We start from the raw sequence: 13,129 nt of genomic DNA, 5'->3' as shown, positions 1-13,129 counted from the left end.
ATTCATTGCTGTCATGAATCCCATCTGGATATGGGCTATAACAGCCCATGCCATGAGCCGTCCAAACACCTGTCCATTATTTCACCAAATGAATCTCCGCATTAGTGCGCACAAGGAATAATCACAATGCCACATCTTCGTCGTTGACGTCAACCAATTTCCAAAAAGAGCGCAGCCAAGGCCATAAAACTAAAACTCAAGCAGCAATCAATACAAGTTGGATGTCGAAGGCTATAGCTCCCCGATTGGGCCGAAATTCCAATTGTCGATCTAAGGCGCAGGCAGCATTCAAAACATTGTTCCTTCGCAAGCCTTGTCAGATGCGCGTTGTCGCATGCTTATCGTGTGTTGTCACATCCACCCCACTAGTCGCGACCGTCATAGTGTTACTGAGCTCATTTATAGCGTAAAAGTGCCACTAACTACAGGCAGATGCCTCCACTATTAAACGCAAACCAGTGACCTCCCGTCTGACAGCGACAGTCAAGCCCAAGATCAGATGCCCCGCCCCGGCAGTACAGAAGCGCGGATCTCGGATCAGATTGAAGGGCTAGTTACGAGCAGACCGGCTCAGCCCCAGTGCGGGGCCCGCACGCACAACGGCTCTCATCTGCAGACCCCGCTGCCAAACCTCCTCATTACCCACCAACTCCCTGAGGTATGCGTCGTAACTCAGCGGCAAGGTCGTAACATCACATCGCCGCGTCGTAATATCATATCGCCGCATCGTAATATCACTCCTCGCGTTGTTAATTCGCCGTGTAACGACCGTCATAATCTTTGCTACGACAAACCGTATAAACGGAGCTCCGGCACTTTGCCTGTTCTCAAATGAGCTAAATCTGCACTTCATAGCTGCGGGAACTAAAACGTTATTGGGTAACCCCCAAAACGAGCACAGCGTCCCCCTACGCGCATTTCTGGCGCTAATCAATGCACGTTATCCGCCACTTAGGGTGAGAATTCATAGCGGAGGGAAGATGAAGACACTGGGATTCCAGACATTCCTGAGTGATACGGCGCAGCCTCCATATGAGAGCCTGCAGGATGAGAAATAAGACCTCTCCTTCGCAAGAGAAGGGATGGAAGCTCTAGCGCTCGACAGATAAAACTTATGCATTGGAGCTTTGTTGATACAGTGGCATGTGTTATAAAGTCAGAGTCGAAACAGACTTGGCAGTTGGTAAGCAAATTAAGCAAATCACGCTACAGCTGCCCCCCTCGATCATCTAGGAGATCGATGGAGTCCATTATGCCATCGCCACCTCGGCGGCTTCCTACCCGGTCCCACCCAGCATTATGTCAACAAGTCCGCCTCAGAATCAGGTAAGGCCGTGAGGTAATCGGAGAGTTTCTGGTTGCAGGCGAAACAAGGCGAAGGATATCAACATGTCTAGTCTTTTTTGCTAATTGATGACAATCACCCCCCCCCCCCAAAAAAAAAACGAAACCAGACTCATTTCATTCATTTCATTTATTCACAGTATCACCCACGGGAAAAGCCCATTTACGGGTAAAGTCACATAGGCATAGGCACACTGATCATACAAACACGTAATAAAGGTATACAATAAATGATACAAAACAGACCGCAATCTTGCGACACACGGCAACCTCATTGGTCTGTGGGAAAGGCGCGGGAGGATAGCTGAGCAGCGTAAGACTTAGCTGTTTTCCTCATTGTGGCTAAGGAGTCCGTAAACAGGTCTAGCTGGTTGTTTTCACGCAGAAATTCATTTGCGAGCCTCGGCACCCTACAATAGAGCCCATTCTTGATGGTTTCGACTCTGGCGAACGGCACGGCGAGCAGATCACGGCGGCGAACTGATCTTCAGCAGTGGACTCAACAGAACAAACCTGCAAAGCTATTCAACATAATTCCACTAAACCTACTTCCATAAATGCTCCTCAACAAGACAACAAACAAAAAACCATTCCAGTCCGCGTAGTGCGTACTGCGTATGCAGTCCGCCAACACATTCTCGTATGTCCCAGTCTCTTCACCAATAACTCCCGTACCACATTGCGGGCGTGGAGCCAGCCACAGAAGCAGCTACTCCCATTGAGATCTTATCTGCAGCCCGGAGCAAGGCCGGGGTCGCCGTGCACTCCATCTACCACCGTGCACTCGATCTGCCTGGTCGGCTCCGGTCCACTGACGATGAACGACCGCCGCACGACTCAAGTGGGTCGGATCTACTGCTCAGATAGATATCATAATCATCCCTCACAAGTGTGGAGACACACTCCAAGAGGTGGTCATCTTTCAAGTCTCTTGAAAATCCTTGGAGAACTCCGGGATAGCCAACACGGAAACGATGAGTGCTCTCTTCTTGCTGTTCACTGAAGTTTGAGGGCACGCCGATCTACTGGGATCAATTGTGACCGATGAACCGACAGTCATTCCAAGACACAAGCGTGTCGTCCCGTCCTACCAACAACAAAACTCGAGGATATATTGGGGACAGGCAGTCGAAGAACCCTTTTCGTCCCACCACCGACCGCGGCTCGCATCACGCAGAGCAAGAGATTGACGGAACGACCAACGGACAACTCAGCCACCCCCCGAACACCCCTGCAGTGAGCGAAACACCCGTGCAAAACCCCATCAGAAATAACCACCATGAGGAGTGAGTGCACTGTGCAAGTGTGCTCCACTTACAGCGCGAGGCAGCACTGTGCACAAGGAATGTAGTGCAGACCGAGGTGCCCAAGGCCGCGGGGTGATTGAGGGTGGCAGCCCCCTCCTTTGCCGGGGGACGGGTCAGGAGAGGGAGGTCGTGATCGCGATGGCGTGAGGACCACTGAGGTCACTGGGGGAGGGTCACGGGGGAGGTGGCAGGGTGGCAGGGACAGTGGCGGGGCGCGGCTGCAGGTCACGCTGGCTGGCTGCCACTGCTCGATACCCCAGGAGGCCCCCAGGGGCGCGGCCCGGCAGGTCGGCGCCGCCCTAGGTCACACTCTCATTACAGAGGTGGGTATCGGGGCCACTGATAGGGCGGCCAGGTCACCGGCCAACTGCGAGGGCGCCTGGTAAGGGAGGGTCACGGTCTGGCACATGGCGGTACGGGGAGGGGCGGGACAGGACAGGACAGGACAGGAGAGGACAAAGTAGGATATGGTAGGGAATAATCAAATAACACATAAGAAGATAACATAAGGCATGACAGGGATGGAAAAGGCAGGACAAGACGGGATAAGAAAAAAACATAACCAAGAGTAGAAAGAGAGAGTAGAAAGAAAGAAAGAAGGAGAGAGAAAGAGAGAGAGAGAGAGAGAGAGAGAGAGAGAGAGAGAGAGAGAGAGAGAGAGAGAGAGAGAGAGAGAGAGAGAGAGAGAGAGAGAGAGAGAGAGAGAGAGAGAGAGAGAGACAGACAGACAGACAGACAGAGACAGAGACAGAGAGAGAGACAGAGACAGACAGAGACAGAGACAGACAGAGTGAGGTCACAGCTGAGGTTAACGATGACCGGAACGAGGGCAGTGGGGAGGCAGGTCGCGGCGAATCGTGACACTTCATCCTTGCACCGGCCGTAACAGGCGGGTGGTCATTGCCGACTCCAGTGGTGGTCCGCACCCGTGCTCTATGACCGCACAGGTAACTCAGTACACAGTCCCTAAGAACCTAAAGATGAGGTCACTTGCAGAAAGACAAGAGGTCGAGGTGTCTGACACTGCAGCAAATAAAACACAAAGCTGATACAAACAAGTTTCTTATTTCCGTCCATCATCCACAAAGCTACCGCGAGTATGTTATCTGGCATTCGTCATCGCCACATTAGCCGCATGAGAGCTAACAGAGGTGACTGACTCATAGTTTCACATCCGTAAACAAGCACGTCATTTGGCTGCCGCCTCTGCCAACAAAAACGCACATTACCGTCACATACCTGCCGTGAGCTTTGTGCGGTCTCAAAAGGTAAATTCGCACGTATACCGTCAACATTCCAGACATTAGCAGGCTAATCAACCATCAGTTTGTTTTATTCATTGATTTTTCCCCAAGAGGAGAAAACTCTGGTGGCTCTCTCTCAGGTTTCCAACGGGACCCATTGGTCAAAAACTGCGCCTAGCCAAGGCCGCGGAGAGGCCTCTGATGTGTTGGCATGACGTGGCAGAGTTAATTGGTACCGGTAGCCAGTGGGTACGGTATCAGAACAGTATCAGGGTGGTATCAGGGCTCCGTGATCAGTGACGATGACATCATACCGATCGGTGTTGGATGATCCCCGGATAGAGGGATTATCCGCACGACTAGCTCTCACCAAGAGCAGAGTAACGGGTACCCATGAGAGTGAACGTGTTATATGATGGCAGGATAACCTGGGAGACTGCCCGTGCCACGCAAGTCATGGCACTTCATGGAATCGAAGGACGTTTCAAATACCAAGGCGAACTAAATGTTAAGCATGCTGGCCGTAAAAAGATAAACGCATACCCTTTTGGATATGTAGAGCTTCCAGCTGAGGAATAACCCGTGTAACGGCTGGCATGCCATAGCAATGGTCACATGAAAAATGGTCACATGAAACGCTTAGGGTCTGGGCAGTAACACAACAAAATATTAGAGACATCAAGGAGAAACAGCGACTTTTGCATTGCTAAAATGCGTCATGTGAACTAGACATTGGATATTAATATATCAGAGCGCATCTTTAAACCGAGAAACGCTTGCAAACCTGCACTGTTTCAGGTTTCTAGCGAGGGTGACATCAGGTCACGGGATCAGATACGTTGTTTGTGCTTTTTGGGAGACCCGCGTCGGCCGACAAAATCAGCGTGTCAGAGCACCGGACAGGGGCATCGCTGGGTTTGAGGAAGAGTGTGTCCGGTTAGAGGAGTTAGGTGTCGGGTCAGATGAGAAGCGTCCAATCAGTCGGCAGAGAAAGTCCTGTTAGAAGACGTCACTTGGTAAGAGGGAAAATGATGCTGTGTAAAGTCGGGCGGGTTGGGCGTCCGTCCATGTGTAAAGCTAGCGCTCACGCCGGCCTTGACACCACACCGACCGATAAATGGCCACCAATAAAGCAGCAGCGGCCCACATGAGCCGACACAACACCAGGGCTCGGCCGGTCTGAGACCATCCCAGCTCCGTCCAGCCCAGGGCGGCCAGTCCGCCTCCCACGGACGACTTCACCCTCCCGGCGCGGGCGGCGCGGCACGGCCCCCACCCACAGCTGAGCGCACAAACCGGCATTAGCGCGGGCCCGGCCCGGGCAGACAACAGGGACCCTTGCACGGGTAATTACGGCCGGCCGCCCACCGCGAGCAGTCGGCGGCGGCGACGCTTCCCCTGCGGAGATGAACAAACGCTGCAGCCGCGGTCCGCGCAGGGCAGTGTTTTGCCGTCCGCTGCACCTATGACGAATCACCAGCGTGGAGACGTGCAAGATAACGGATTATGAACGCGTTGCTGAGCAGGCTAACGTGTGAAATGACTTCATTAGGTACTGAACAGAGTTAGGCGTAAGGATGAATAGCCTAATAAAGCTGCGGAAGATGCCGAATCATTGTTTCTAAGGTCAACCGCATTGTTTTCGGTTGGTAGGGCATCATCTTCACGCCACTGATGAGTGGCTGCTGACAAAAGTCCAATTTCCTAAATAGTGCTCAATTGTCTTAAGCATTTGACAACAAAGTTCACAGAGGCTAGATATTAAAGATCAGTTGCCTAGCCTTCAGGACCGACATTGGCCCTATATTCGTGATCTATGGTCACTCAATAACTTCCCATTTAAGAAAACCGTGTGGATAAAAGGCAGCAAGTTCCTTTTGTCTTGAACGCATCAAAAATGTCAACAGCGCGCACTCACCATCTCCCATGATTTTGCAGCTGTTATCCGGCTTCATCGCATCCGTCAATTTCATGGTTTGTCTTCCCAAGATAAATGACGTCATCAAAACAATGCCGATGTGTAATGGGACGATATCGATCTAAGATACGTTTTCAGTTGGACTGAGGAACTACGAATACCTGTGCAATACATATCAGGACAGAAAAAAGAATTAGAGATGGGAACAAGCGAGAATGAAGGGGGAAATGAAGAGAGAAAAGATGGAGAGAGAGAGAGAGAGAGAGAGAGCCGCAGACTCAATTAGTGCGCCTTCGAACGGTAATCCCTCACTCGTCAGTCCTCATCCACCCGCATCCCGCGCCGGATCATGCAACAATCCATGCATATCCCGCGCTCCCGCTCGGCTCTATTCACCCAGCCATCCCGGACACATACCATGAAAAACCGCCGGCAGATGCGATTATCTCCCTGACAAGCGGGCCATTTGTTGAAAAACAATTCAGCGGGGTGCCCTGGCGACGAGATGGTGCGATAGGCACACTGATGCCGTGATCGGGGCGCACACCGGACATGACAATGGGCTCGGCCTACCTCTCTGTATGCGGAGAGCACGAGCGACTGGGGGTTGCAGGTCGCGGGGATTACAGCTACTGGCGGAACATATTCCAACTTATTGTAATTCAGGACCATGCTTGGATATACGGCAAATGGAATTTCAATAGGTAGACAACATATGGGTTATTATTGGAAATAAATATATTCTTAATAATGCTATGATGCACATGTTCCCACTCAGAATTGCTCACAGATGATTCAAATAAATAATTCAATAGCACACTGAACGTCACCAAACAAAGTCAAGTAGGGGAAGCCGGGGGAAGCCCGGGCGCGGGGGAAGCCCGGCCACCCCGTTTCCGGCTAAATTATTCACAATAAAATGCTCAACTGTTTGTCCTTTCAGCGTGGCAGCTAAGGTAACGCCAGCAAAACAGTTAAGGCTGACAAAAATTGCACATTGTTAAAGTTATAGCGCAAAAATGATATTTTAAGGGTTTTTAGCTAAAAAGTGAGATATGTTGCACTGTTAATGTTATACCATACAGTACTAATATTTATACGAATGTTATGTAAGGACCGTTTAAGTGTTTGTAGTGAGGGGTGACGAGGCAGGCTGGCTTAAGTATGACATTTTTTCGAAGATCGCTGTTCTATAATAAAAATTAGCACATTGGGGTAACCCCGGGCGAGTGGCTAAGCTTACCCCCAACCGAGAGCAATGCCATTAAACCACTGTTTTCCATGAGATAATAGGTACTGAGCAGGTTTGGTTTACACCTAGATCAAAGATAAATTTCGAAAATAAACATGTTATCATAGACAAAGCCAGTCATGTCACTTAAGGTCAACAAGGGTCAAACTACGTTTTTGCAGATAACGCGACAGACAATGAAGCTAGAGCTTCAAAAATGGTGTCGTTGTGTTCTTCTTCATCAGCCGAGTCGAATGATATGCAATATGATGCATTAAGGTAAAAAGAAAAATAAATTTTAAGGAATTTTGAAATACACATTTTTTGTCAATTTTGCATCACGATTTTCATCGACCTGTACTGTATATGTAGTAGACGCTAGCTAAAATACCAGTAGTGACATAAGCTCTAAGATGTCCAGAGCTAATCAGTACCTTAATATTTCACTTTCCGTTAATATTTGGAAAACACATAATGGTTTCATCAACTCGTTGTAAAGCGCTGGGGAGTGGCCGGCGTTACCCCTATGCCGGGCTTACCCCAGAAAAATCAACACTTTTTTAAAACTCGATTTTCTCAACCTTATACTTATTCCACGAAACCGAATTTTTGGGAAAACACGGCCAATGAACTTAGCTAGCTAGCAGGATATCAACATTTTATACAGCACGTATGATATGTAATAAAAATGAAAAAGAGCTTACTATGCCGGGCTTCCCCCGGCTTCCCCTACACTAACATCTAGCCCAAGACAGACGGCAAGCTATCGCAGATAGGCAGAGGCCCCGCCGCTGGTGATACTGAAATCGCTCCGGCGACCACGATATGTTTCTGGTCGCTAATGCAGTCTCCGCCACCTACAGCTAGCGCGGCCGAGCGGGCGCGGCGGCTGGTGCTTGTTTCCTGGTCTGCAATGCAGTCACTGATGTTAGCGCAGTGACTCGTCACAGTCTCCGCTGGCAGAGAGCTGTATGCCGCTGGACCTAGATGGGCGTAAGCTGCGCAGCAGCATTGGGTGCCACTGCCGAGGCCAGTATTCAGCTACCTAACTGATGCTTTTACTAAACTGCTTTCGAACGCTTAACAAAACAGCTCGAACCCTTATTAAAACAGCTTTAAAAGGTCACCATATACCTAATCCATGTCACGATGAACAATTTTGCAAACACAAATTTGGAGCATCAAGTACAAGGTCTGGGCAGGCACAAGTGCTTGAGACATAATTTAAACAGACAACACTTCATTTGTGACGTCCGACGTCCCGTATCGCTGACGTCACAAAGCCAAACTGACCCGCTACCTCCGGTTGATCGTCACGACTCGCACCTTTAGGGTTCCCGTCCACGTGTCACCTGAGGCCCCAACAGACCGAATCTGCGCAGGGATGTCGCGACCTCGAGCGACCCGCCAGGACCACTCCATTCTCAGAGTTCCGTACAGCCTTTGTCACTTACACGATTCTCCATATTCCCGAGACTCCCAGATTCTCCTGACTCCCACATTCTCTATTGAGGGCTTGGAAAACTAGAAAATCAGCCTGTTTATGTCATTCTTCCTTTTCCGTCTCGTCCTAGAATCCACCCGGGGGTCCGGATGCCTTCCCATGTTGTGAGCGATGCGAGTCACAGGTCACATCTGTATGACAAGGCATGAGTGAATAACATGGTCCGGTAGGTGTCTCTCGCCAATAAACAGACCGATTAAGGGCGTATTCCGGTGCTTATGACACGCGACACGCGCCGTTACTGACATCCCTGGTTATGCCACCCAAATCGTCCAGATTTGCGACGACACGGAACAAGATCGGGTCACTCTTGCACCACTGTCCGCCCGCATTCACGACCTGCGCGTAACCCTGGCTCACGACGATTCACGACCTGCGCCAGCCCCTGCCTCACGACGATTCACGGCAAGCGTGCGGCATCGCTCCTCGACGATTCACGACCGATATACGTCAGGGTCCCCGCAGAGCGCGCCTATCCACGAGCCGGCAACCGTCGCCAGGAGGGAGACGTCGCACGTCGTATGACGAATCGCCGGGACACACGCTATGACTTTAACCGGTGCGGCATCTTCAGAGGTTAATGCGGATCAAGGGGTGAGAATCCGCCCGGCTAATGGGACACCGCACCGCCCTAACTGGTGACATGTCACACGGCATGTCAGCACCGTTTGAGCGGGGCGCTGAGACATTAACGCACGGAAGGAACTAGCGGTGCTGAATGTCGATGGTGGACGCCAAGCGCGGAGGCGATTTTCAGTGGCCATGGGCCATAGTCGGAACAACGTTGAAAAGCGATTTCATTCGGCGTTGTCTTGAATCTATTTTATATTCTATGTGTACCTCCATTATAGCGATTGTTAGGGGTATGGTGGTGAAATCCAACAAACATAGTAACTTTCCAGGCCCATGTAACTAAAAATATCCCTTCAAGGCAGGTCGCCCCGACACAAATACCCACCCTCACTATCCACCACTCCCTCGGGACCGTCCGAGCGACCTCGCGGCACCACGGAACTCATCACCTACCAGAGCACCCCTCGGCCGCTCCAACAATGCCGGCAATGAGCCGCCCGGCAGCTCCACCCCTACCTTGACCTCAGTTCATGCGCCCGGGGGTCGGTCGGCCCGCCCCTCTGGGTCGTGCGGAGCCGCGCTCATGACTCCGGGACCGACCATTGTGGTCGGCGGGTGGTCTCCCGGCAGAGACACGGAGACACGAGGATGGGATAGAGGGCGATATTTGTCCTGAACTGGGCCTCTATCTTATATTGAATGGCATTTCCGCCCACAGAATGCATGCAATCATGAGTCATAGCGAGCTGAACAAAGAAGCGATATTGTTCGACAATAAGACGGTGATGCAGCAACTACACCAAATATGTTGAGCTGAGATGAACTAATCTGGGTCGAAGCAGCCAAAACGGGTCCAATATGCGCAACTGCCAGAGACCCACCACGCCTTGGAACTAATAATTAACCCATCCTAGACTGATTGATTTATTGACCCGGCTCATGTAACCCAACCGGGACGGCCTTCTCCCGCGGAAGCCATTCGTCCAGTTGCAGGACCTCAGGAGGCCGATTCTGATCCAGATATGCCACCAGTCTGCACCGATGGCTGTCCTGATAGGAGGCTAACACCCGACCGACGCTGACCCTTGCTGACCCGAGGTCACACCCTGCACGCAGCAGCGACCGTGACCTCTGTGACCCGGCCACCACGGAAGGAAGCACCCCTCCTCTGGGGACGGAACAAAGCCGCCCCGAGGTGGCGGCTAATCTGATCGAGCGCAGAGACTGGCACGAGCGGGGCTCGGCGTGACTCATGATCGAGGACAGCCGCCGGCGCCCGGGGCAGAGGTGGGAGCAGACACTCCTATGACTGCCAGAGGTGGGAGTTGACGCTTCTGTCTGTTCGTCCACATGACAAAGTGATGACGCTGCTGATTGTCGCTGTGCAGAGGCGGCCATGGCAGTATCCAATGGCCGCAAGGGTTGCCATTGGAACGCCGGGCCTGACTCCTGAGGCCAATGGCGGTTTGCAGCTAAAACATGACTCATCCTATTCGTTTGTCTCCCTCGGGTCGCGTCTGATCAACTCTGAGACTGAACTATCAGGACGGTGACAGGAGCTCATCACCCCGCCAACCGTGCAGTGCGGATGACTCAGAGAGGTATGTACGCTGTCACCGCCACTCAATGCAGAAGTGGCAGCCATTTGAAAACTGTGTCGCCAAGTACTAACTGCAACCGTGACTCCTTGAAGCTCCACAATCCCCGATGACCTCGAGTCTCACGCCTTCTGGGGGCTTCATGAGTGGGTGGGGCGGGAAAGGGAAGAGATGGAGCGGGCACCTGATGACATGACCTCCGGGTTGGCTTCGCTGAACTCCAACCCACCCCCGCTGCCAGGAATTTCGCCCAAGTAACGAGCATATTTGAGGCGAGTTCGGCGCACCTAGAGACGATCTCGGCGCATCGAGACAAGCTCGGCGCGCCAAGATGAGTGACGGCACAGAGCACCGGGCTTCCCGGGTGTCCCATCAGGGCGGGCCATTGTAAGCGCCGCGCACAGCCGTTCATTACGGAAGGAAGTTTATGAAAGTGGCCGGTGAATTTATGAAACGGGTCCGGTGCTAGGTCCGGCTGTGGTAGCGGGAAGTCGTCTACGGAACACCACTGAAGACGAATTTCTATTGTGTGGGCAGATGGGATAAGGGTGGCTGTAATTTTAGCTCCGAGAGATTCCATGGTCCTTCATAGAAATCACTGCTCGGCTCCCCTACCTCGAATTTGGCTAGGCAGAACACTCAATCATATGCGCAATGAACAATCCAGTTTATAGCTATTTCAAAAGCTAGCTTTGTAACGCACAAGGAGTGTCAAAATAAATCAAAAGTGCCCGTTAAAACACCACGAAACCAAACCAAAGTTCTAAGCACAAAATACGATTACCTCTACAAGGGAATGAACATTGTAGATCATGATAACATCCCAGTGCAAATCCCTTCGGCGAAGTTGTTTTACATGTGTCTTTCTCGAAGCCATTCGCCTGATTGGACTTTGGAGATTCATTGGCCAGTTTCGACCATCGAGGAGGCACGACGGTATGATTTATGTCACAGTAAACGTTTCAGGGTTGCATTTAGCGGGTCAGCCGCTATACATGGCGCATATGGGACCAGCCGTTACAGTTCACAGAGTATAAGGAGATTCCAGATCAGCTTCGTGGGAGTCGTTTGGGAGTAACTTTTAGATGAGATCATGTGGTCAAACTTCCAGCCAGCAGCAACGCATGCGTCGTAAATAATTTATTCAGCGGAATGACCTCCAAGTTCCTTTAAGCTCTAAGAATGTTCCTCGAAACGGTTGTCTCCTATCAAATACCAAGAACGACACACTATTACATTTTGGTATGAGGTGTTGAGCGTTGTTTTAGTTCACCACTTCGTTGTGGTGAATTGGGGTTTTCTTCGTTGAAATAATTATCTTTTACATAAAACCAAGGGTGCGTCAAAAATTTTTTGTTTGTACAGTACAAGTGGTATCTCAAGCATATTATAAGGAAATTATGCTGTGCACATTATGCTCAGCACTTCAACGCAACTATTTATGTGCAACATTCTTAACATAATAATAAAAAGGCAAGGCAGGGACATTCTCTGCGTATGAACTAAATAAAGGAATGTGATCCAAATATCAGCTTAGTTTTGTTATGTAACAAATACGACACGCGATGATAATTATGATTTCGGCCCGTTAACAACGCTGTTATTAAGTGGATCGGCCGAAAAAGTCTTTTTTTTTCAACATAGTCAATTCCTAGTAATCACAAAATCGGAAAGAAACTCGATGGAATCATGTACTGTTACATTTCAGAGCAAATAAATATGTGGATTAGCCTCATCTCCATGAATTTCACACGACTATGCTGTCACCGTTAACTGATCCTACTTTCCCATTTTCACAAACTAGTCCCCACCCAAACCTGTCAAACGAACAATACCGTTACATATAATTATGCACCATGCTGATAATGCAGTCTTTTAAACGATCTTTTCAGTACTCATTTTCATGGTTAAATGTTTTCGAAAACGCGCATCGATCACATATCTCAACAGGCGTCTACTTCTAAAGTGAAAATGAAAACTGGTTCCTAACATCCAAATGGAGAAAATAACACCATAGCATCAGCTCCGTAACCATAAAGGTGACCACGTCATTTTTTTTCTGGACAATCCTAGCCCATCTGGTCTGGCCATGCGCTTTGTGGTCCACACTCCACACCGGGTGCGTTACACCTCACCTAAAGTAGCGCCACCTCAGAAAGCGATTGTGGCATTTCGGCGAGACGCATAGTGGTGGGATGGCCAGTTGAACTACAAATTCGTTGTAAGAATATAATGCGTTTCTTTGAAAGGTCGCCAAGGGCTGACCAAAAGCAGTAAGCTCTTTGTGTCATTCCCAAAATCAATATCCTCGTTCCAGTGGTCCAACAAAGACGCGAACCAAGCGTACAATTTGTCCACCGTTTACTGAATTCGCAGACACATTTCAATAACACCTGCGTACAGGGGCGGA

The sequence above is a fragment of the Amphibalanus amphitrite genome, unplaced genomic scaffold (assembly GCF_019059575.1).
Source record: "Amphibalanus amphitrite isolate SeventyFive unplaced genomic scaffold, NRLGWU_Aamphi_draft 000908F_arrow, whole genome shotgun sequence".
NCBI classification, from domain to species: domain Eukaryota; kingdom Metazoa; phylum Arthropoda; class Thecostraca; order Balanomorpha; family Balanidae; genus Amphibalanus; species Amphibalanus amphitrite.
This window is presented reverse-complemented; position numbering follows the sequence as displayed.